The 23701-nt window shown below is 41.7% G+C and overlaps 1 long non-coding RNA gene across 1 annotated transcript; it reads right to left on the reverse strand.

The window, feature by feature from the left end:
• Positions 1 to 649: 649 nt before the first annotated feature.
• Positions 650 to 22626, reverse strand: LOC146550574 (uncharacterized). The gene is made up of 2 exons (XR_014890165.1): positions 22175 to 22626; positions 650 to 1294 (listed from the first exon to the last, which is right to left on the reverse strand). It is a non-coding gene; the product is annotated as an uncharacterized LOC146550574 (long non-coding RNA).
• Between the last annotated feature and the right edge of the window lie 1075 nt (positions 22627 to 23701).

Raw genomic sequence — 23701 nt, forward strand, 5'->3', positions numbered from 1 at the left:
TCACGCTTTGGAGAGACAGAGTGAAATGGACATAATGGACTGACGTGTCTTTTGTGATTAAATCGTGATTAAAGGTTGTTACAAGATCAAGGACTCAACGTAATTAATATTAACTTAATATTAACTTGACGTATAAGCACGTCCAGGTGCATCACTTCCTATATTGTTATTTATTATTATTCTTGCTATACAGAAAATGTAATCTTTGGTGTGTGAAAAAAATTTTTTGAGGTGCTTTTTTTTTCTAAATGTCATCTTAAATGTTATCTTTCTCCAAAGCATGGGGTCAAGGTTTTTGTATAGGTCTAACTTTAACCTTATTCTGTTTGGGATCTATTTTGGATCAGGTCTAATCACTGGAGTTCTTCAAAAAACATAGTTTTCCTTTGAGTGCTGCTCAGATGGGACATCCAACCCAATCAGACCAGGTAAGATGACATTCAGCATATAAAGCCCACACTAACATTTGATAACTGGTACTAAGCAGTTATACCAATACTGTGTCAGTGTTATTCTGACCCAAATTTTTTAGCCCAGTGTATTTGTGTGTATATATATATTTTATATAGTTTAGTTCCAGCCTTAGCACAACACATTTTACTTCTCTCCCTGGTAAGTCCACACGTTGAAAGAAGAGACCAATTTGGCATTTCACATAAACACTAGGATTAGGCTTTATTGATTAGACATTTGCTTTGGTGTCATTGACACATCTGTACATGCATGTATTTCCACCAGTACTTTTCGTACACAGCATCTTTTCTCAAAGTTTTCAGCAATGCAACCCTTTAGAAGAAGCACACGTTTTGACAAATCTGGAAAGAACAATAAAGTAAGTCTCCAAAGGACAACGCAATTACAGCAGCGCACATCAAAAAGCACAAATTTGACAAGATGTAGTATCTATAATTACTTACCTGCCTTGTTTTACTCAGATTAAGCAAATTACTTGAGTGTCTTTTGGGCAAACTGAATGATTGAGATAAATCCAAGCAGTAACTGGTGCATCATGTGTATTATCCATGAATGGCTTTGTATCTTAGTCCAATAAAGAAGCCAATCTAACCTCAGTTTTAGATTTAAAGCTGTTTTCTGATTAATTAACTCCAGTCTTTCAGGGGTGTTTTTTTCTTGTCACTCTGAATGTGGATTGGGGTGATCAATGCACAGCTACAGCTGGTTGAAGGGGACCAAATCCATTGAACAGTTGATTTGGTTCCATTTTACCAGCTTTAGCAAAGCATTTTAGGGTAGAATCTGGTCCAGAAGAGGTGACAGGAAGAAGTGAAGATGCCTGAAAGAGACAAAGCCAGAGAAAGGAAATGATAAGAAATGACGCTGTTCACACCCACGTGTCGTCAATAAGCAGTAATAAAACATTTGTACAAGCTGCAACAAACCAAACAGCACAATGCATCAGCAAACAGGCATTGATTGCTAGAAAAAAATGTTGCCCTTAAAAGAGTGCATGTTACTGCTTAGAAGAAGCCAGATGATACAGAAAAGGTATGGGTTGCAAAAGACCAAGGGAAAACGATGAAGAACAGAAGAGAGTGAGTGAGCCAGAAGGTAAGACAGAGAAAGGGGAATAGCAGGTAGGACGGGTGATGAAAAAGAGATGAGAAAAACAGAAAGTGGGGCCCTGAGAGATAAGAGAGGAGCACATATAAACAATGGTTGCAGACAAACTTGAAAAAACAATGAATTCATCACCTAACTGCCAATACTGCTAATGAAGCCAGTGGATAGGACAGCAGGAAAATTAACTCACATTGACCTCTAGCCTTACACGTGGAACATCTCCTCCTCTCTCCATTTCACCCAGTCTCTCCTCACCAGCCGTTACTGTTCTCACGTCTATGCACTAAGTTCTGGCCCATAGTTGGGCCTGTTCAGTGTGGTGGCACAAAGATGATGTACTCAGCAGTCTTGCTGCATGGCTCTGCTCGTCTTTGGAACAACTCACTCATTTCCTGGTTCAATTAGCCTAGCTAATCATTTAATCATTAGAAAATAAACTTTTTAAGCAGACTCATGGCCCTAGAAACGTATTGATATATGTTGTGTTTGGACTGTACTTTTTCATAATTGACTGATCTTATATGATAATCAATGGCTTAACTGAAATGACAAACCTGCTAAAGACTGTTTTTATATTAACAAAGGATCCGATACATAAGTGGACATGGGAAAGGATGGCTCGTACTGAAAATTATTAAACTAAAGTTTTGTTTTGGACTCTAATGTGAAAAGATGCGTACCATATGTGCATTGGTAGCATCAGATACAAACTAGCTGGAACAGACCACACTAATCTGCAAATGGAGCTTTCTAACAGAACGGCCACAAGTAACTCATCGGGTATCCTTCCACACTAAGCTTATATAGGCTGAGATTTTTAAGTGCCTTAAGCCTGCCCACGGTTTCTCTGTACTGAACACGGTCCCACCCCTTTCTCATTCAAATCCCAGAACACAGACATGTGGTCCTATATAAACTAATTCAGATAAATTCAGATATTTTTATATTTTCAAAAGCATTTTTTTCTTCAAGCTTTCGCCCTGAACCATCATTTGTGAGGTGTTCACCGGAGTCTTTTGTGGCAGGACTGGGTTTGTTGGTGAAGGTCATTTTGAACTGTGGGGGAAACTCAACGGGTGAGTACGCTAACGCTGACTAAACTTTTAACAGTTTTCCTAGTTGTCAACAAATCTCAATTGTCATCTTTCCTATTCCACTGGTGACAATGAAAACACACACAGTTTATTCTAACTCAGTCCCACCAACGCCATACTGGAACAATAAATATGGGTAAATCCACAGCTGAAGAAATTCACTGTTTGTGCCAAATTGAATTAAAAAAAATGTTGTCCAGCAGTCACAGCCTGCTCTGTGTAGCTCTACTAGGATTTAGCACTTAAAAATGACACGTGTAATTGTGAACTTTCAGTTCTGTATTAAATCTGTCAAGATAAGAAATACAACAACCTAACACAAATTGCATAAAGAAAAGTGTAAATACTAGCTGCGGATGTAAAGACAGGGTCCGTCCAGTATTTCTTTCTCTCTCTTTCCATCTATTTAATAAACTTGCAACCTATGAGACCGGCAAATTGATGAGGAGGACACATCCTTGAGTGAGGAGGAAAAAAGAGGGGGAAGAGAGAAGGGAGAATGACAGGAGGAAGAAAGCTGGAAGTAGCACACAGAGGAGAGGACAAGCCTGCATGGCCTGAATTCTCTACCTGTCCTCGAGCTGCAGTTGCTCTACCTCTGCAACATGCAGCACTGCAGTGTGCATGTGTGTGCGTACTCTGTGCTTCCAACAGAGTATCCTGTGTTGATTCTCATGTCTATATTTGATCCTGGTGTTGCAAGTGTGAACTGTGCCTGTGTAGAATGTTCACACAGGATGGATGGTGAGGCCAAGTACTACCCGGCAAGCTTCTCTGTGTGGTCAAGCACAACTATCAACTTCAGAGGAGAAAGCGCTGCACGCTGAATCCTTTTCATAGCAGGATTTTCAGTAGATTGAGGAGAGAATTCCTGCCTGTGCTTTATTCTTGCAATCTGTGGCCCACACACTCATCAAACAGGCAACCCTCCTTCACCCCACACACCTCCACTCAGATCTGACATCAAACAGAATCATTATAAACAGAGCGTTTTATCATTAACCTCGCTCAGATGCCTGCTGAAGGCTTCACCGGTGAGTGCTCTTTCAACATTAAACTGTAAGACAGCTCTGTCAAGTTCACAACTACAATAAGTAAAGGTGTTAAGCATTCATAAGTTTAGCAGTTCAGGAGCTCAGCGAAGTGGACTTTATATATGTGGGTCGGTCGGAGTGCTTAGTGTGTGTGTGTGTGTGTGTGTGGGCCCTCTTGCTTGCTGCTACTGTAGGTGCCCTCTATGAGGCTGACTGCATGGTTGGAGATAGGCTGGCTATTTTTCTATTCTGGGACCGTGCTGTCCGCTGCATTCCTGCCCTTATATTGGAGACAGAGGGGAGGAGGAGTTGAGGGTTAGGGACAGCTGGACGCCTGCAGAGGAGCGAGGGAGAGACGGAGCGGTAAAGACAGTTAGGGAGTCATAGTGGGAAGGTCAGTGGGGGTGCACGGCGTCCCTGGGGAGGCTCACACAGTACAGGTAGTGTTACGTAGCAGCTGCCTGCCCACAGCTAAGTAAGGCCCCAGCAGGAGGAGTGACACTTTGAAACCAGTCCCGCTGTGGACTCTGTCACTCTTGCTCACCATGATATTTTCATTTCAGATGTATGGCCTGACACTGGGGGCTGCACTAATACAACCTGCCATACGCAGCCACTCCCCTCACTCTATCAGTCTCTTCTCTCGCTGACCATGTCATGCGTTCTGCCTATCAGTGTCCTACTGCTTTTTCGGTGTCTAGCTGACTGACTGCCAGACCTTGGTTCTCCATCAAGCGCCAATACTGTGGGAGGGCGAGGCCAGGAAACCTGTCAGACCATCACTTCCTGTCACATCAGTGTGAAACCCCTGATGGTTCTGAGGGCCACTGTTGCAAAATAGCCATTAAAATCCACTTAAAACCACAATAATCTTCTGTAATGCGGCATTTAAATGAAGCAGATTTATACAAAGCATCCTAATGAAGGTCTGTGTGCATGTCTGATGAAGATGTTTGCCAGCTGGTAATTAGCTTAATGCAAGGCGCACCATAGTAATGAAACAAGTTGACCTGTGGTCAGGCTGTAAACTTTATCTTCTGTGGCTGGCTGTATTAATTCCCTCTAATTACCTAGTGACTAGAGGCAGAGGGAAAAGTGGGACGTATATCATCAAACTAAGCTTAGACATTTCAATTAAACCTAATTTCTATGGGAGATGTGATGTAAAATAAAAGTCCATAAGCAGAGACCAGCCCTTAAAGACTTGGGGGCTGGTGGGTCAGCACCTCTCAAAATGAAAGGACCTGTGCCACGAGGTTAGCAGTGCTAATGCTGCTGCAGTCCACTGCAGACACCGCCTGGCTGCCTGGCTGGCTCTTCTTCTACCACCGACCCCTCCTCCACAGCATTCGGACGTGAGCAGCGCCCAGCGGTTGACTCAGCATTTTTCTCACGCCTGATTGGTTGATCAGAAGGGGAGGCAGGAGTGTAACAGGGCCCGTTATCCTCTGCTCAGCTGGTTCCTCGCTCTCTCCCTGAAGATAAAACACGTCTATTGGATTAAAAAAAATAAAGTTTCCTGACCTTGTGGCGACTGCTTGCCTCAGGTGCCGCACCGCGACTCTTTCTTTATCAACCGTCTCAGGGTTGCTACGGCCTTTGATGATTCTATCTCAATACTGTAGTTCAAATTGTGGAGCAACGTTGACATAAACAGTGAGGGCAATTGGTAGACCTTTGTGTCTTCCAAACTCACCTCTCTTTGCAGTGGATAAAATACCATGATCGGGTTTGCTTGTGGCCAATAAATGCATCTTAGCTTGGGATCTTTAATGTCTCTTTCATTAAGCGTGTATGCAGCACTCATACTTTGTAATTATTGCAGCGTTTATCTTCTGCTGCTTTTGATTTTACCTCACAATGATTTAATCCTCAAAGTCGCTTTATTCCTTAACCTTTTAATCTAACGGCAACACCCTTAAGACGATCAATACCTATTTAGATGATATATTTAATTATATCCTCACGCTTTGGCCCTCCCACCACCACAACATTTAAACAGGATTTGACTGTTTTCAGCACTTTAATTTCCTTTTTTACAAATAGGACTAAAGCCTGTTTCCTTAATAAACCCTCTCTTCGAGGACTTTGTGAGTTTTCAGACTTGGCAGGAGTGAAATACTTTTCATTTAAGGAGCTCTACACAAATTTTTGCCATCATGCACTTTGGATGCAGACTGCATGGGCTAGCCATGAGCTAGCCAAGGTTAAAACAGTGATGAGACAAGCATTAGACTGTCCTGCACTTTTATACTGCTATGTTATATGTCAAAGATATATTATGTATATATAATGAACATTAGCATAATGACAACAAACACACTTAGACATGACACTAGCTATTCTGCCCTCTGCTCTCATACTGGATATTACTGTAGAAAACAAATGTTAGTTATGCATTTGTTTGGCTTTGTGCCATTGCATGTTTAAGACAAAATTCATACAGTTTGACCCTGCATATAAGTTAGCATTGTGACTAATATTTTCTGGTGTAGTAGCATTTCTTCTCAAGTATGACTTTGCTAGTGACAATGTTAGCAGGTGAGATATGGTTAGTCAGTTGGCTGTAAATAATCGGGCCATGGTTTAAAAAAAATGGTAATATTAACTCCTCGCTCTTAAAGGCAAGAACGTATATTTTTAAAGTTACATTATAGTCGATTTACAAGGACAAGACTTTGATAAATGAAAAAAGTTATATAATGCAAATTTAAGAGCAAAGGGTGAGACAGTAAGTGTCCTTAATGAGCCATTTTATTTGGTAATTTCACCAAATATATATTCTGAAAGTTGGAGCCCTATTTGGATCTCCTCACATAGCACACATGTGAGTCTACTACAGTTTTACTGCCCTTTGGACCTATCCACACTATAGCAGCACACCATCAATAACTGTAATGAGATTAAAACACACCCACATTAAAAAAAAGCACAGGAAAGCTCTTATTCCTGCCAATGTAGCTGTGTGTGATTTTATGCGATAGAAAATGCTGAGCTGTAGCTTCAAAACTTAAATGGAATTGGTGTCTAAATATGCTGGAGACAGCCAATATCTGTAATTACACGCTCATAAACTAACGTAAAGATATAAAGAATTCCTGCATACTGGGCTGTCAGTAAACTTCTTGGGAAAGCAGAGGAGATAAATGGCTCCGATAGACAGTAATGAAGAGAAAAGCCCCTGTTTCTCAAGGAAAAGGAGATCAGATAAGGAGAATGAGGAGTGCTCCAGAAGTTAAATTAAAACAATTTAATGAGCAGGTTTTTGATTTTTAAAAGAACTCTTTGAACGATATTAAGGGGGAGAAGACGTCATCCGGTTCGGAGAATGATGTCATGATCCATATGCAGTGGCTGCCAAACCGCAGCAGACCTGCCTTCTGTCTTCACCTTTCTTTCTCCCCCTCTCTTCTCTCTCTCTCTCTCTCTACCTATGCAGGCTGATTGTCACTCTGAGCACGCTCCCCCTGCCCCTCCCCACCCCCATTCCCCCTCACCCCACCCCACCCCCTTTCTTAACGAACCACCGCTGCCACTTAGGTGTTTTAGTCATGCATTACAGGCTGCGGCAGGGCCACAAAGGCGTGCTTGATATACACTCTGTTGTGAAACAAAAAATCCAATGCAGTTAAAGTCAGAATGGGCGCTCGGGTGTAAAGATAGCCCCGGCTGACGTGTTCTTTTCTATCGCCAGACAGTGGGACACCCACTCTTTTAAAGCTTGAAAAGCTCACAGAGACGGAGAGGCTTCATAACAGTGTCCTTGTTTTAACGTGGGACAAAAAGGAACTAAAAGAGGGCCTGAGCTAGTTAGAGCCATCTAGATTACAATCAGCAGCAGATGAGTGTCTTGGTTGTTTCTGTGAAGACGTGTGTCGGGATGGATAGGTGTAACTAAAGTGATAAGGTTTTCACTTACAGGCAACATAGTGGGAATAAAGAAAGTTACAGTGTATCATTCTATTGATACATTTTATTGGTCTTCTAATCATTGGTTGGTCATAGATGAATAATTTGGCTATCATGTTAAATTATGAACATAAGTAAACTACAAGTTTGAGCCTTCTGCATCATTTAAAGCAGGGCTAATCAGTGTCAGTATATGAATAAGGACTACTCAGGTATGTGAAAAGGGGCTGCTCATATTGAGCGACTCAACAAGGTTGACTCTTCAACTGTACAGTTCCTTTTAGCTAAAAGATCTTCTTTGACATTTGATTTTGCAGTTTCCAGTTTTACTGCTTAGGTTTATTCTTACTATCATCATTCATTCTTTCCACTTAACAGTAAAAACGATAAAGAAAAAATGAAAAGCAACCTGTTCAGCAACGATACAGTGCACAAACTACAGATAGGTTCTCATTATAGGGCGTCAAACTACGGTGTTAATCACAAGTCTCTGGTGTCACAGAAAAACATAAATGCATAAATGATGTCCTTCACATACTTTATTGCAATGGCCAATACGTCACAGGCACTGACGCCACAGAGCAACAAAGTGCACTGAAGGAGTCAATGGTATGGATCACAATCATGTGGAAGAAAACAGGACTTTAAATAAATGTCAATGTCGATCCGACTCTAATAGAGACTGTAAGAAAGTTTAAGGGAACAAATCTGTGCTGCTTTAATCTCCACTACGTTTATATAAAACAACTGTGCTCTTTACTCCACCTTCAAGTCATTTTTGACCAGGATATGTCCTTCAACGCACATATTAAACAAAGATGTAAGACTGCTTTCTTCCATTTGCGCAACATCTCTAAAATTACAAATATCCTGTCTCAGAGTGACGCTGAAAAACTAGTTCATGCATTCATTACTTCCAGGCTGGACTACTGTAATTCATTATTATCAGGAAGTCCTAAAAACCCACTGAAAAGTCTTCAGCTAATCCAAAATGCTGCAGCAAGAGTACTGACAGGGACTAGAAAGAGAGAGCATCTGTTTAAATCCAGAATTGAAGTCAAAATCCTGCTCCTCACATACAAGGTCTTAAATAATCAGCTGATAAAGACTTGCTGATTAGAGGGCTAGTCTGGTCTTGTTTTTCCTTTACTGGCCAAGCAGGCATGATAGATAGCTGCTCCTTCCTGATCTTGGTTCTGCAGGAGGTCTCTGCCTGTTAAAAGGCCCACGTAAGGCCTCGAGCAAAAACAGTTGGACTCGACGACTATCTGTTCTGATTTTAGAAACAGAATATCACTTCAATCACCAGGATCATTTTAGAGAGTCACTCAACTTGTTCTTTTCAAATTCACAATGAGATCTCATCCCATTGAGGTGCCGTGCTGATGCCCCCAGATCCGACAGGAAAAAAATGTTTTCACTCTACGAAGTGGAATTCGTTGAAAAGAAACCATAACTGCTACAATAGCCCCAGGCTAATACACAACCCACTCATGATGTTCACTAAACCTATAGTTTCTACTGTAGCCCTGCTGCTGATACAGCACTACTTCTGGTGTGTAAAGCCCACTGTTACAGATGGTAATCCAGCTATCATATACTGTAATAGTCTCTGTGCAACAAAATGGAAGCAATTATCTCAAAGCACACAACGATCGTTGGAACAGATCACAACGCATAACTCTTTATTGGTTTGGGAGATTTACTTTCTGCGACTGGCTCTCTCTCTTTGTAATTCATGTTCTTTACAATTCTTCTCTTCTTTTGTTTCTTCTCTTCCTTTGTTTATTGATCATTTGTTCCTCGGCTTTCTCGTTAGGCTTGAACCCCTTCCTGGGGCTCTAACGTAGCCTTCGTGCCACCACAACTGCCTTCTTCCTTTCTCTTTTCTGTCCCCTACCTTGCTCTTTTTTCCTTCCTCTTCAATAACAGAAGTTCTGAGCAGTGAGGTGATGACAGGGGAATGCTAAGTAGCCTTGTCCCGACGCCGCACTCTCCTCCTTTTAGATGTATGTGTACTTACAGGAGGGAAGAGAGGCCAGACTCTGCGCTCTGCTTGCTTGACTGACGGACTCCCTGACTGACATGGTCATTTTACCAGCGGACAGTCCACAGCTGACTCACTGCTTTTGCTGCCTTGCAGGCTGCTCCACTAATCTTCCTCTTCTATCGTCCTGTATCACCGGCTGTGGCAGGCTGGCTTGCTGACTCCCTGACACTCTGCACTCCAGCACACTGCTCCCAATTACACTCCTCCTCTGGTAGACTGAAGGGAGAAGGATGCATGAGACCCCACTGAGACAGAAGACGTGCTGTATGCACATAGAAATCGCATGGGTAACTACTGCACTTAATGTAGATCATTGACGCTAAGACACCAGACACGCAGGCACCAATTTATTCAATAAGTAATGTATTTTCTCCTAAATTTGGTCAAAATTACGATTTCAATTACTGCCTGTTTCAAACATCTACAAACCACCAATATCAAAACTCATAGTTGCACTAGAGGATATGTGCAGACTAGACAAGATTCAGTCTCTGGAGACAATGAAGGTCTATGCAAAATGTTTGTGCTCTTGACTAGATAAGAGCCACAGGGTTAAATCTATTGTATTCTTTCATGTCTTCTCTTTTCACTCACCCTGAGATCAGTTGTATTTGAGGGCTGCCCCTGCATGAACCTGGTTCAAGAAAGGTCTTCCTGTTAGAAGGCCGTTTTTCTGCCCCACCGTTACCAAGTGATTGTTTGTAGGAGATATACAAAGAAGAAGGCGGGATCTCTAATACTGATTTAAGCTTACTCATAATGTGCCCTGACATTGACAATATTGCTAACTATCAATATAACTGAAAAGAATTCATGTTCTTGACAATATGATTAAAACATTAAAATGTTAACTAGACTTCATGATGGAAGTCTACACCACATTACCAGCACAAACTACAGCAGTCTCTGTTTTTTTTTTGTTTTTTTTTAACTTTAGCTTAATTAGCTTTAAATTCAATTCAGTTTTACTTTAAATTGTACAGCACATAGCACCAAAATCACAACAACTGTTGCTCCAAGGAGCTTTAATAGATTGATACATATTCATAAATATTTTATACAGGTTTTAAGAACTATAACAGTTCCTCCTGTCCTTCTTCATGAGAATTCCTCTAAAAATGAATCTAGAGTACATGAAACCATTCTTTCCCACAGTCTTCCTTCACTATTCTCATAACCAGTAATCAAAATAACAATGTGCCCAGGAATGCATTATATTCTGAGATATACCTTATGAGATACATCAGTGAAACTCTACTTTATATTCCCTGAGATGCCTCTCCAGGCAATATATTTTTTGAAATACTGCGGGACATGGATGGTAGTGCTCTCAGGCAGGAGTTGCATTACAAAAGACACTGGAGCTGTTCGTTCAATAACCCAAATGTATTTTGAAATAATTAAAGGAAAAAAAAGTGCTTATTCTGGGACAAGTGATAGCCACAAAAGAAACAATTAAAGTGAGAAATGCCTTTTTCTAATTTTTTGGTCAACGGACAACTATTGTGTCGTAAAATTGTAAATGTTATGACCTTATAAACGCAGACAGAGTGTAATTAGAATATCAGGATAACTGTAAACCCTAGCGGTAATCATGGGGAGGAGGGGTGTCAATATAAGGGGACCTCGCATGTGAAAATATGTGTGTAATCTCCAGCGAGCAGAGAGAAACAGTAGCAGAGGGGACGCAGAGGAGGGGGATGTGGTCCACCACCAGCACCACCACAGTGCCCTTGTTCCTTTAATTACTTCCTCTGCTTCACAGCTTCACTGCATAACAATTATCCTGCGTGTTCATTTGAAGGGAGCAGACCCCCTCTCCTCATATCGTGCAGTAACGGACATCAGACAGGCTGTGATGTCAGCAGCATCGCTTGATGTAAAGAGAATACTAGTGGGAGCCATTAAATTAGACTCGGGTTAATGCAATTGTCTTTTACAAACACCCCTACCCACCCATCTCTACCTCCTGCACAATAAACATGAGCAAAAGTTGCCCGTAGCATTGCTCAGTCCACATGTAAAGTTTTGCCTTTTCCTCTCTGCATTGCATCTTAAGAGCATTCAGCAGATACTAGAAGAAAGGCACTACAGATTATAAACCCCGCTTATGTCCCATAACTGCTACCATCAATTATGCACTGCTGGAATGTTAGATTCTTCAGCTTTTAGTGCTTTAATGTGAACTTACTATTTTTGCAGTGCAGCACACTCACAAGGATAGGAAGGGGTTGGGTCTTTTGCAGTCTATTGGAGTCTAATTCAAGCAGATGTCTGTTTAATTGATCGAAACAAATTACCTCAACATTGATCTCTGTCCCGGCCTAAGCGACTGATCTGCTTTTTGGAGCCACACTGTGTGTGTGTGTGTGTGTGTGTGTGTGTGTGTGTGTGTGTGTGTGTGTGTGTGTGTGTGTGTGTGTGTGTGTGTGCGTGCACGCTCGGGGCAGGGTGAATCTTTTTTGGCTCTGACACACTCAAAGAGAACGTATGGCTTAATCGCTAAATGATAAATAGTAATTTGCTTTCTGATTGTGCTGTGTTTTCTTCATTGATTGTGAGGTTTCCTTTGAACTAATGCACCATCATTCTAACATTAAACTGCTGGGCCAATTAACTAATTGACTTTTAAGGCCCATAATTATGAGAAATTCATTAGATGTTTGAAGCCGTTTATTATCAAGGCCTTATCTTCTTTCTTTCATTGGTTGTAAATTGTCTCTTATAATTCCAGAGGCATATGTACTGTACGACACATGTTCCATCACCAAAAAGCTCTTTCTGCGTCTGTACAAGACTCCGTTAATGTCTAAGACCAAAAGAACTTTTATAGGCCAAAAAGGGACATCACTACTCATATAGGTACACGTATTTGAGTTTTTATATTTTTTTTAAAGCTCTGCATACTTAAACCAAAGATTATACATATAAACTTTTTTTAAAAAACTTTTGGTTTTGGATTCAATATTTTTTAAGCCTCAGCATCAGTATTTTGTTTACAACATGCTAGGTTTAGGACCTAGAAGCATGAGCACTAAGTTATGCACTAATGCTAACTTGTTTGGTTAGCAAACTATAACTATAAATTGCATGGAGTCAAAGCAAAGAAATCCATATCTACTAATTAGTGCTAAGTAAAAAAGTGATAAAATACCACAATTTCATTCATCAAAACTGAAGTACAAACTTTCAGATTACCTGAACCACAAAGTAAGCTATACTAGTTGTCAAATAATACTTAGCCTAGCCTAGCAAAATATAGATTGGTTACAGCTGCTTGTAGTGGCACAAATCTCAAACAATCTACCATCCAGACAAGTGGAATATTAAGTTAAAAATAAATAAATAAATAAGCGTAAAGAAAAAAAACCACACCCTCCAATTAGCATATTTATCCTTCAGTCATTTTTCATTCATTCAATGAATATAAGTCACACACACGTATGTGTTTATATATACTGGAAAACTGCAAACTTTGGCTGAAGCCTATTGCTGATGCTACAGATAAAAAAGCTTCTACAGCTAAAGAAACAAATCACTGAGCTACCGCCCTCAGAAAAGGTGCATTACAACCATGTAATGTGAACATTAAAAAAAACAGAACATAAACAGCCAGATGAATCAATACTGTGGCTGGGTCTGTTGGTGTTACATATACATTCTAGAGCTACTTTCTGAGTGTTTATGTGGCCATACCCACATTTCATTTAGACCGGTATGTGTGACGGTATCTATGTGTGTGTTTTATATATGTGCCCATTGTGTGAGCAATGACTTTGCAGGGGGTTTCAGATGTACATTTCCCCTGAGATTAGCTTTTGAGACATAAACATAGAATGGGATATAATAGGCTATGTGTGTGTCCTTGTATCAGGGCGAAACGACACATACATTACCACTCCACCGCATCTGTTTCAACTTCCATTACTCTTTACCGCTATTATATTCCGTAGATTGCTGCCGAAGCACACTTACTATAAACATGATTAAAAGAGAAAAAAGTCCCGGCAATAAACTCTGACACTTAATATCAAACGGCTGACTTTACAATCTTCTCTCCTACAGTCTTGTCTTCTACTTCCTTCTGTCTTCTGAGATACACAGAAATGCAGTGCAAGGAGGCATATTAACAATTTAAGAAACTAAACTCACCTATCTAGGGCACCATTAAAAATATAAAGGCCTCATTTGGAGCCATTTGTTCTTCTATCACTACACACCTCATGATGCCACATGAAGTCACCCCTGATTAAAATTCGAGTTATATTCAGGGTTGCGGGTATCTTGTGTACTGCAGAACCCTGCAACCATGTTTTCACCTTTTTTAGAATAAAAATGAAAAAGGAACTTCACAAATGTATCATTTTTCCAAATTTTGAAGTGAGCCATCAGCACTATAACTAGCTTCTGCAAGTGTTTCTTGTTGGTAATTGCTTAAAACATGTTTCCTTATCGTAATGCACATAGGGGCACTGACAAAATAAAAACACACATGGTGTGTTTTTGTTTAAGTAGACAGCAGCACATTAACAAGATTTTACATTCTGAAATACAATAATGTACCCTGTGTGGTGTGCACTGTGTAAAGTCACAGGATATACACCAAACAGACCCTCCTGATTTGGTTACGCTATAAGCTGCAAAAAATTCCCATCAGTTGCCATTGCTGCCTTCTATCACTAGTTGCTGTTTCAATCGTTACCTATCACTTTTCAATGCATATGTTAGTATGTTCTTTGCAGAGCTGACAAGCTTGGTGAAAAGCTTTAAAATATATTCTGCTTCTGTAGGAAATTATTTCAAATGCCTTGTAGTGATACTAAAGATAAGCTATATATGAGAAGAACAGGTAATTAATTTATGGTATGGGTGGTATAAATAAGGCTACTGTGGTGTCAGAAGACACACCTACTAGTTGGTAGAAATATCACTTAATCTCTAACATTCTTTACACTAACAGAATCAGAATCAATTAGTGGTGGACAGAAACATAAGTATATTAATACATTTTTTTAAATCCCAAAAATTTGGTGGCATTGTCCAACAAATCATCAACCTAACAGTACGAATAGCTGTTTCAGAGAGGGTGAACATCTAGTGAGGCACAGTCAGCAGATTAACAGCGAGTGTTGCTTTATCAGTCTGAAGAAAGAAAAAAACACATGAATCTGGTCTCTAGCTGTTTCTTAAGGAGAAATACTGCTCATAATTAAATCAAAGTCTTTGTCTTCATTTTGATTGTGAATCACTTTGTATATTCTGAGTTAAGTTGGTCAATTTGAATTGAATTTAAATTAAATGTGTTTAATTAGTTTGTGAGAAATTTGAGCAGGAAGGGTCATTAATTAATCCTCTGAGCTCTAATCCTTCAACAGACACTCTTGTCTGCGTGGTTGGTGAAACATCAATTTACAATCCATTGATGATTAAAGCTAGGGTTGGGGTTCAGTTAATGTTGACTCCTTTTTATAGAATTTAAAGAGAAATGTAAAGAGATTTCACTTAAAATGTAAAACATTCTTGTTTCTGTTTAATATATCTGGCAAAAACCCAATGCTACCCCTAATCTCCAATGACCTTGTGAGTCTTTAGTGTTAAGATGCAACTGCATCACTTTATGCCTAGGGCATAAAATCATAAACATCTAAAAGCTTTTGGACAAATGCCTGTATAAACTCAGAAAAAAAGCAGGTTTGGCCTCTAACATAATCTTGCCCTGGTTGATTGACTGGTTTGCTTCAGCTGACAGAGAGTGGTGAATCAAGCACTTCTTTACACATGCGTATAGTCAGCTGGATTGTAGGCTCTGCATTAAATTCCATATTCACAGAGGCAATTTTTTTGTAAGTTGCTACAGTCAATGTTCCACATGACTGATCTGTATGTAACTACCACTAATCCCTCACTGGGCCTGTGGATTACAAGCTTTGCCTTTGCCCTTGTGTGGACTCCAAATGGGGAAACAAGTCAGCCAGCCAGCCAGCCAGCCGGTAAGCTGGCAAGTCAGCCAGCTTTGGCATTGGACTAAACAGCCAGCAAAGAAAAGCTGGAAGAGAGGGTCGGGGAAGCCCTGAGAAGAACCTGGAGTTCTCAAGGTGTGTGCATGCCTGTATGTGTTTATGTATGCGTGAGTATGTGTGTGTGGATGGATGGATGGATGGATAACTGTCTAGTGCAGAGCGAGTCAAAGCGGTGGCATTGGTTTACTTTTAGCGGGGCCCCCCAGTCGTCCAGCTTTGGCTGTCTCAGCACGGTGCCGCAGTCAGCATTGTTGCATATTTAATGTCCTGATGAGAGCTTCCACCTGCTGACACAGGCAAAGTGACAGAACAATACCCGCCCAGCCCCACCTCATACCCCCCCCCCCCCCCCCCCCCCCCCACACACACACACACATACACACAGGAGGCCCTGAACACCAACATCAATCCAGCCTTCGCCTCGCCTCATCTCACACGCTCACTCGCCACAACTCCCTCCGCTACGATCCTACTTCAGTCTACGCTGCTCTCTCGTTTCCCTTTTTTTCCTTTACCACCCCCCACCCCATCCGCATCTCCTCTATCACACACTTACTACTGTGCCCTTCTATCTTTGAATTCTCCCACAGTACAACGACCTTTCCCGCTGCTTCTTAAAAATCACTGCAATAAATCCCTCCAACATAAAAACACACTCACACACTTGTACTTACTCACAGGCACACATACTTTACGTTTCTTTGTGTGTGTGTGTGTGTTGGGGGCGCTGGGCAGGGGGTCTTTATGAATATGTTCTCCAGTGATGTGTGGAGCCTCTTCATTTGCGCCTGCTAAGATTAGAACTGTCTCTCATATTGAAGCTTAATTAGCTTTGAAACAAACACACGACTGCGTGTATTGTAATGTTAAACAATTCTTCCTGGCACGAAGCTGTTCTTCGCGTTTATTACCCACCCCTTTTTTTCTCTCCTTGAAAAATCACATTGGCAGGAAGTGTAATCTGACTGCATATCCCTGTCAGACCAGTCGCTCCCACACAGGCACAGCACCCCGGGGTGTACACCTGACCAGGGCCAAATTACCGCACTGAAACTGGCCCAAATAATACCTGAACAGGGACAGGTAAACCTTAAGTAGGCCACATACAGTATTTATATACAAAGTAGGCCAAAATCCATACACTAAAACCTGACATGATTGTTATACCTGCTCCCAAACCACACCCGGATTAGTCACTGTTCCAGCACACATAGACATACTGTGCCTCCCATACATACTTAATCAGAGCTAAAAAATGATTACACAAAGACCTGCATGTCCTGCTGGCTCAGCATCCTGAGACAGATATCATACAGGCTCACACTGTGGGTTTGCCTCATCGTAAGTCTTTTTCGTTCACTTTTCCTGTCACTTTTCTCTCTCTTAGCTGTCTTGTAAATGCCATAAGACATAAACTTCCCCCACTGCAAAGAAGTTGACAGAACAATCAGACCAAGTAACTTGAACGAGAGGTGAAAAATTTAGACTTCTGATTTCAAATGTCTACAAGTAGGCCAACAAGTCGAAGCCAGATCCAGACAGCGTGACTGCACGCAGGCGTCTGAGCGCAGTAATCTGTTAGAGAGGCCTGCAGCCAGTCTCTTCTTCTTCCTCTTTCTGACCGTCCTCTCAGGCCCATGCTATCCATTAGCAAGCATTTAATCACTGCACCATTTACTGGAAACCGCTGTCTGTCTGTAGTGTGGGTATGTCTACTTGTGTGTCATTTTGTAGCATTAGCAAATTCACACAATGTATTCTTAAAGTAAACAAAATGGACTTCTTAAAAACTAATCAGCATCACAGGGTGTAGGGAAAAAAAATCCACTTTTGGCCAAATGAACTAAGAATGAAAGACAAATCTGAAAATCTATGACAGCCATGTGGAAAATGTCGACCAGAGTTTAGCTGCATCTACACTTTACTGATGTATGTATCTCATTGAGAAGCTGACTGGACTCAATTGGGCCACATCAGGGCAGAAAAAAAATTTCACATACCTTGCCTGTGATCATGTAGCATGCAGATAGATTATCTACAGCTAGGATGTGGAACTAAAGTAAAATCTTCTTCATCATGGTGGATTTGCTTTGCAGTTAAGTTTAAAGTTCCTTTCAGGTTGCTGCGCTGCAATTTCTCCCGACCTGGGATACATACTTCTTTACATTCCATAGTTGCTCTTGTTCATATGGGCATATAAAGAAGTATGTCCCCCAAGCAGGCCACTGTCCTTGGTGGCGCATCAGGCCTCACACCTCCTCCTCGCTGCCAGCCCAAAACGCTCGTCAATGGGGAGGGGAAAAAAAGTGTCGAATCAGGAACTGCGCTGACCACTGAATGCATTTATGACACTCACCAGTAGCACAGGCTTCAGGGTTCACTCCTCCCATCCCAACAGAGAGAGTTCTTTTGATGCTAACATGCCAAACTTTTCTGCCTATTAGAATAAGGACCCAGCTTTTTGTTCTGACCCGTGGACCAAAAAAGAGCCGAGATGATTTAAAACTTTAATCAAAGGAGAAATCCATGCAGCTAGTTTACACTTTTTTTCATTGAAAAGAAAACACCTACAGCTACCACCAACAAGTCACTATCAACGCTTAAAACACTATGAGTAGACACTTGTAATAAGCCACTATGTCTGCCCACTATGTGACCGCTGAGCTTTGAAATATTGTACATTATGAAGTGATTTTTCTCAAACACACACACACATGCACACACAGCACGCAATTCACCTTGAGTGTCATACTTAGAGGTTCAGCTGCTGTGGGGTGAAGGAGGTGTGGGAGTTAGAGAATGATGGGAAATAAGGGAGATGTTGCACTTACCTACAGGCAGATGTTGGCTAGAAGCCCCCCAGCACGTACACACACACACACACGCACACACACACACAGGCACACAGATACAAGCCCCCCCCACCCCCCATCCCCCCACCTCCTCCTCCCCTCGTCTCTCGCTTCAGCTGGGACGATGCACCAAAGAGAAGAAGCAATAAAGCGAAAGCACAGAAGAAAAGGAGAGTAGAAGAAGAAGTGCTTCGCTCTCTCTTCCCTCAGTCTGTGTCCCAGGTGCTGCCTCTGCAGTCTGTGTGTGTGTGTTTCGCCACACACTCACTCTCTCTCTCTCTAACATCCTCACTCTGATTCTCTCTTTCTCTCTCACCCTATCCTCTCTTTATAATCTCTCCCTCTTCCTCATACTGAAAACTTTTAGTCCGGTGAACAGCTGCTCGTCCCACCGGTCCTCCACCACTGACAGCAATTCCCCCCCTTTTTTTCCCTCACCTCCCATTCATCTACCCTCTCTCTCACTCTCGTTCTCTCTGTCTCACACACACACATAAACATTGTCCCATGTAGTCTATAGGCTGCCATGCTATGCAGTCACCCCCTGACTGCCCACTCCCCCTCATGTAGCATGTGCTCTCATTCCCTCTCTTTTTTTTCTCTCCTGCTCCCATGCGCTCTCTCTCTCAGCCTTCTACCTCTTTCCCAGTCAAACTATAGCGGTGTTACACTTCCATGCTGAGCAGACGGTGGTGGTGATGATGAGGTTTGAATGGCACATGTGGTGCTGCACATGGTCAAAGTGGGGGAAAAGCAAGGGGGAGAAGGCCGAGCGAATTAAATTAATCTCTGTATATGTCGTGTGTTAATTTGTAAATGTATATCAGTGTGCATAGATTGTGTGTGTGTGTATGCGTGTGTGTTCAACTGCCCTTGTTGCTCCAGTGAATCCTATTCACCTGAAGTCCCTTCCCACAAACACAATCACAGACACACAAACACATACACCCTACCTGCTGGCACACACTATCTGCCCTCTCCTATTAGCCTCAGCCCCGAACTCCAACCAACCAACCAACCAACCAGCCAACCAACCAACCACCCGATCTCCCTCTGGTACACACATATAAATACACACATCCCCCATCTCCTTCCCTTCCCCCTTCCTCCCCCCTCCCCATCCTCTCAGAGATCAATACCAATTTATAGGCAAATGCACAAAGGCTGAGTCGCGCTTTTAATGAATTGAACCATTGCTAACGTCAGACATCTAATGAAGGCTCTGAGAGAGGCGTTAAGAAAACCTATGGCGGGAGCTGCAGAAAGCGTGTAAGGGTTATTGGGAGTGTGTGTGTGTGTTTGTTTGCAGAACTGTAGGTTTTTGGATCACAGGTTTTACTCTAATTTCCAGTCAAGATCCCCATTAAGGTATTTAACTAATATAAGACAAGTTCAAGGATAAAATGCGCATGTTCTCCATCCACAAAACACTAATGCAAAAAAACCCCCTAAACTATTAGTAATAGAAAAGAAAGAAAAATGGGGCATGCACTGCTTCTGCTAATCTGCAATGTCAGGAAGTCTCTCTTTGTCTTTGTTCTGTCAAACTTTCAGCTTGAAGGACAATTAAAGCTAATAAAATCTCCATGAAAGCGGGCATTAAAGCATACTGTTGACACAGCACAAAGTTCTCCCCAATATTCTATTTGCTAACATACAAGGAACAAAAGACACATTCCCCTATATAAGAGTCCTTCCACAGTGAAGTGGAAAATGGATATTTTGTAAAAGCTTCTACGTGCATACATTTTCCACTTGTGTTTGTGCCTAACCACTCACATATTGTATATTGCTTTTCCATGCTACATAATCTGACTCTCATGTCTTGTCCTGCACTTTGAACACACAAAATGCCTGAGTGTATCAACTGCAAATGCAGAAGCTAGTATGTCATCTTCTCTATAGCCGCCCCAATAGCCCTTTTGTGTGTTCCTACCACTGTGTAACCAGTGCTATGGGGGCTGCACACATCAGCCCTGCCCGCCCAGTAATTAAACTAAAAGTCTCTTCCATAAATCACAGTCGTCTTCTTCTTTTCTCCTCTCTCGTTCCTATCCTATTTTCTCTCCCAGGGATGGAACGAAAGTTTTGTAAATTACCAGCTATGGCTGGTAAATGAGAGGGGCTATGCACACTACAAATCCAGCTCTAGACACAGACACATTAAGAAGAATTAAGCCACCTATCTAGCTTCTTTGCCATCATAGTCACAATATTCCTGGCGGGAATTACAATTCTCCGGGGAGAAGTAGCCAGTTCCTGCAGATTGCAAGAGCTGCTCAGCATGTAATGTGCACCCTTGCTCCACTACAATACATAGTTGGGAATGTACCATCAGACAGGACTTCTTTAGAACAAGGTGAAGTACTAAAATGTTTTCTCATACATGCAAATGAAATTGAAACAAATATAAACCTCTTCATTCTTGTACCCTCTCAACATTTAGAGTCCCTATGGTTAAGCTAACACAGTTTCACACAGGCTTCTTTTCATACCAAGTGGAGGATAGACACATTCCCTTCAGTCAGCTGTGTCTGCTAAAGCATGTAAAGCTATGGAAGTGCTCTCTTACAGGGATGGGCAAAGATACCCGACACTTTGCCACCTCCTGTCAGTGCTCTGCATGCTTGACAGACAGCTGACTACTGCTGATCTCCCTGGTATCTGCTAACTGGGTAAAATTAGCCTGGACAACGGCAACACAGAGAGAGAGAGAGAAGGAGAGACACTGGAAGAGAAGTAGGGGGAATGATAGAGAAGGATGGGAGCATATGCGGGACACTTTTAGAACCTTGCTCTTACTTTAAACTTCTCTCGCTCCTTCTCTCTGGAGAGTGACACATGTGTGTGCCCCGTCTATAGATAGAGCCGAGGCCCCGTTTGGACGGCCGTCCCAACACAATGATGCAACTGATAGAACTCACCTGTGCTGCACCATGTTCAACACCATGCATTATGTTCTGCTGCTGCCATATGGAAATATAGTGGCTCACATGCTGCATAAAATGCAGTGGAAAGTTTTATAAAAACTGGCAAAAAAAAAATGTGAGGCGATGTGATAATTTCACATGTGTATCATGTACATGTTCACAATCTGAGCAAACAGACAAAGGCAATAGCACAATAAATAAAATTTTTTAAAAAGTACTTTAAACTTGATGTACATTGTGTAAATTCATATTCCATAAAGAGAGACTGAGTCATTTCCACCATTTCCAGTTTTCATTCTAAGGAGTTTTCACTGAGTGTGAAATACTTGCTTCATCTGTCCAGAATGTTGAGTCTCAGAGATAACCCTTGACCTTTCAACCCTGTCCAACATGCAGCATGTTGTAACACTTTCCCTGCTACCACCAATCAAAAAAACAGCGGCGCAACAAATAAATAAGAAGACTGTTTCCAGCTCGCTCACTCACATTTGGAATTTTTTCTTTCAAACCAGCAGCTAAAAAACAAAACTAAAATAACAAAACGAAATACTTTACTCTGTGAGAAGGCGGACAAAACAATGGTACACATACAGAAACACACAATATATGCAGTGTGTAAGCACTATGAAAACAAAGAAAGCAAAATTTTAAAAACACTTATTCTACAAATCTCTAAACACACACTGAGGCACTTCAACACCTACCGTAGTAAAGGTGATCCAGATGGGGATGGTGGCCCATGCGGAGTGAAGCAGTCGCTGCAGGCGGAGTCTCGCCTCCCTGGGAGCTGAATCAGCGATGGAGAGTTTAAGGATGCGGAGAGGAAAAGGGGAGGAGGAGGAGGAGGAGGAGGAGAAGGAAAGAAGGAGTGAAAGGAGAGGAGAGAAAAGAAGAAGGGGGTCATGGGACTTGTGACTATCTCTCTCTCTCTCTCATTGCTGGATGCAAAAGGAGGAGGGGAAAAACAGGCAGACCAAGAATAAAAAAAAAGACATGCATGTAGAATTGAGAGTAAAAATAGTGGCCATAAAAGAAAACCATAGAGGTTTGTGTAAGAGGATTCGATTTTGAAGTGATGACTGGGCAGTGAAATGCGTCAGCCGGCAGCTGCCCGTCCTTGCGCACCACACCAGGCCATGTAAAGTTAGAAGGAAGACAGCTGATCAGACTACCAGAGAAGGAGATGGAGAGAGATAGTGAGTGCTGACAGAGCTGAAGGACAAATCGGGAAGAGGGACAGGGAGAGGGAGGGGTTGGGAGAGCGAAAGAGCGGGAGTAAAGAGAGGCAGTGCGCAAGGAATTGAGGGAAAATAACGTAAAGAGTAAAATGAAATAGAGAAGAATGAAGGAAGGATTTGGAAGGTAGAAAGGAAAAGGCAGGAAAATGAAAGACAGGAAGGTAAAGTAAAAGGAAATGGGAAAACAAAAAAGAAGGGAAAAAGAACTGAAAGAAGGAAATGCAGAAACGCAGAGGTGCAATGTTTGGAAGAGGAAAAAAACAGAAAAATAAAAAAGAGCAGTTGAAGGGGGAGCTTTTAAAAAGTAAACTTAATTATTTCTTACTCTTTTCTGTCTTTCTTGTCCTTTTGCTCCCATATTCCACTCAGTCACTTTCCAGATATGTCGTCCAGAGGTTGGTAAAGGCAATTCCTCCGCAGAAAAAAAAAGATGAGGGAATGACTACAAAAAAGAAACAATAACAACCCCCCCCTCAAAAAAAAAAACAACAACGTAGATATCAAATTCTTAAAGTAAAGTAAAAAAGGGTTTTTAATGATAAAAGGTCATCTGATACCGCTTATGAGCAGTGATTTGTACGTTGATTTTTTTTTCAATATGGGTGTCAAAAATAGTCGAAAGAACATTAGAATGAGAACACTGTGAGTGAGGGAAAAGCAGCGTAATCAGAGGAAACCCCCACTGTCCCACGATTTTTATACCAAGGTAAGAACCAGAGACACACACCCCTCTGTCAGCCCACCCATGTAGGCAAGATCCACGGCCTTATTTAGAGAAGCATGGCAAAAAATAGCCTCCCAAGTGTTGCTTTGAGGTGTCAGGGGTGGGGTGGGAGTGTCTGTGTACAGAGGGTGGGTGGGAGAATAGGAGTGACAAGATGGGAAAGACTTGGAGATGAGAAAGGTTGGGTCAGTGGAGGTGGTGATGTAGCCGCTTTTAATCATTCTATCTGCTATTTGACTAGTGTGGCCTGAGCTTGAATTACTCAACAA

The sequence above is a fragment of the Mchenga conophoros genome, linkage group LG20 (assembly GCF_057382185.1).
Source record: "Mchenga conophoros isolate Kocher_MC1m ecotype Shallow Benthic linkage group LG20, M_conophoros_male_GT1.1, whole genome shotgun sequence".
NCBI lineage: Eukaryota > Metazoa > Chordata > Actinopteri > Cichliformes > Cichlidae > Mchenga > Mchenga conophoros.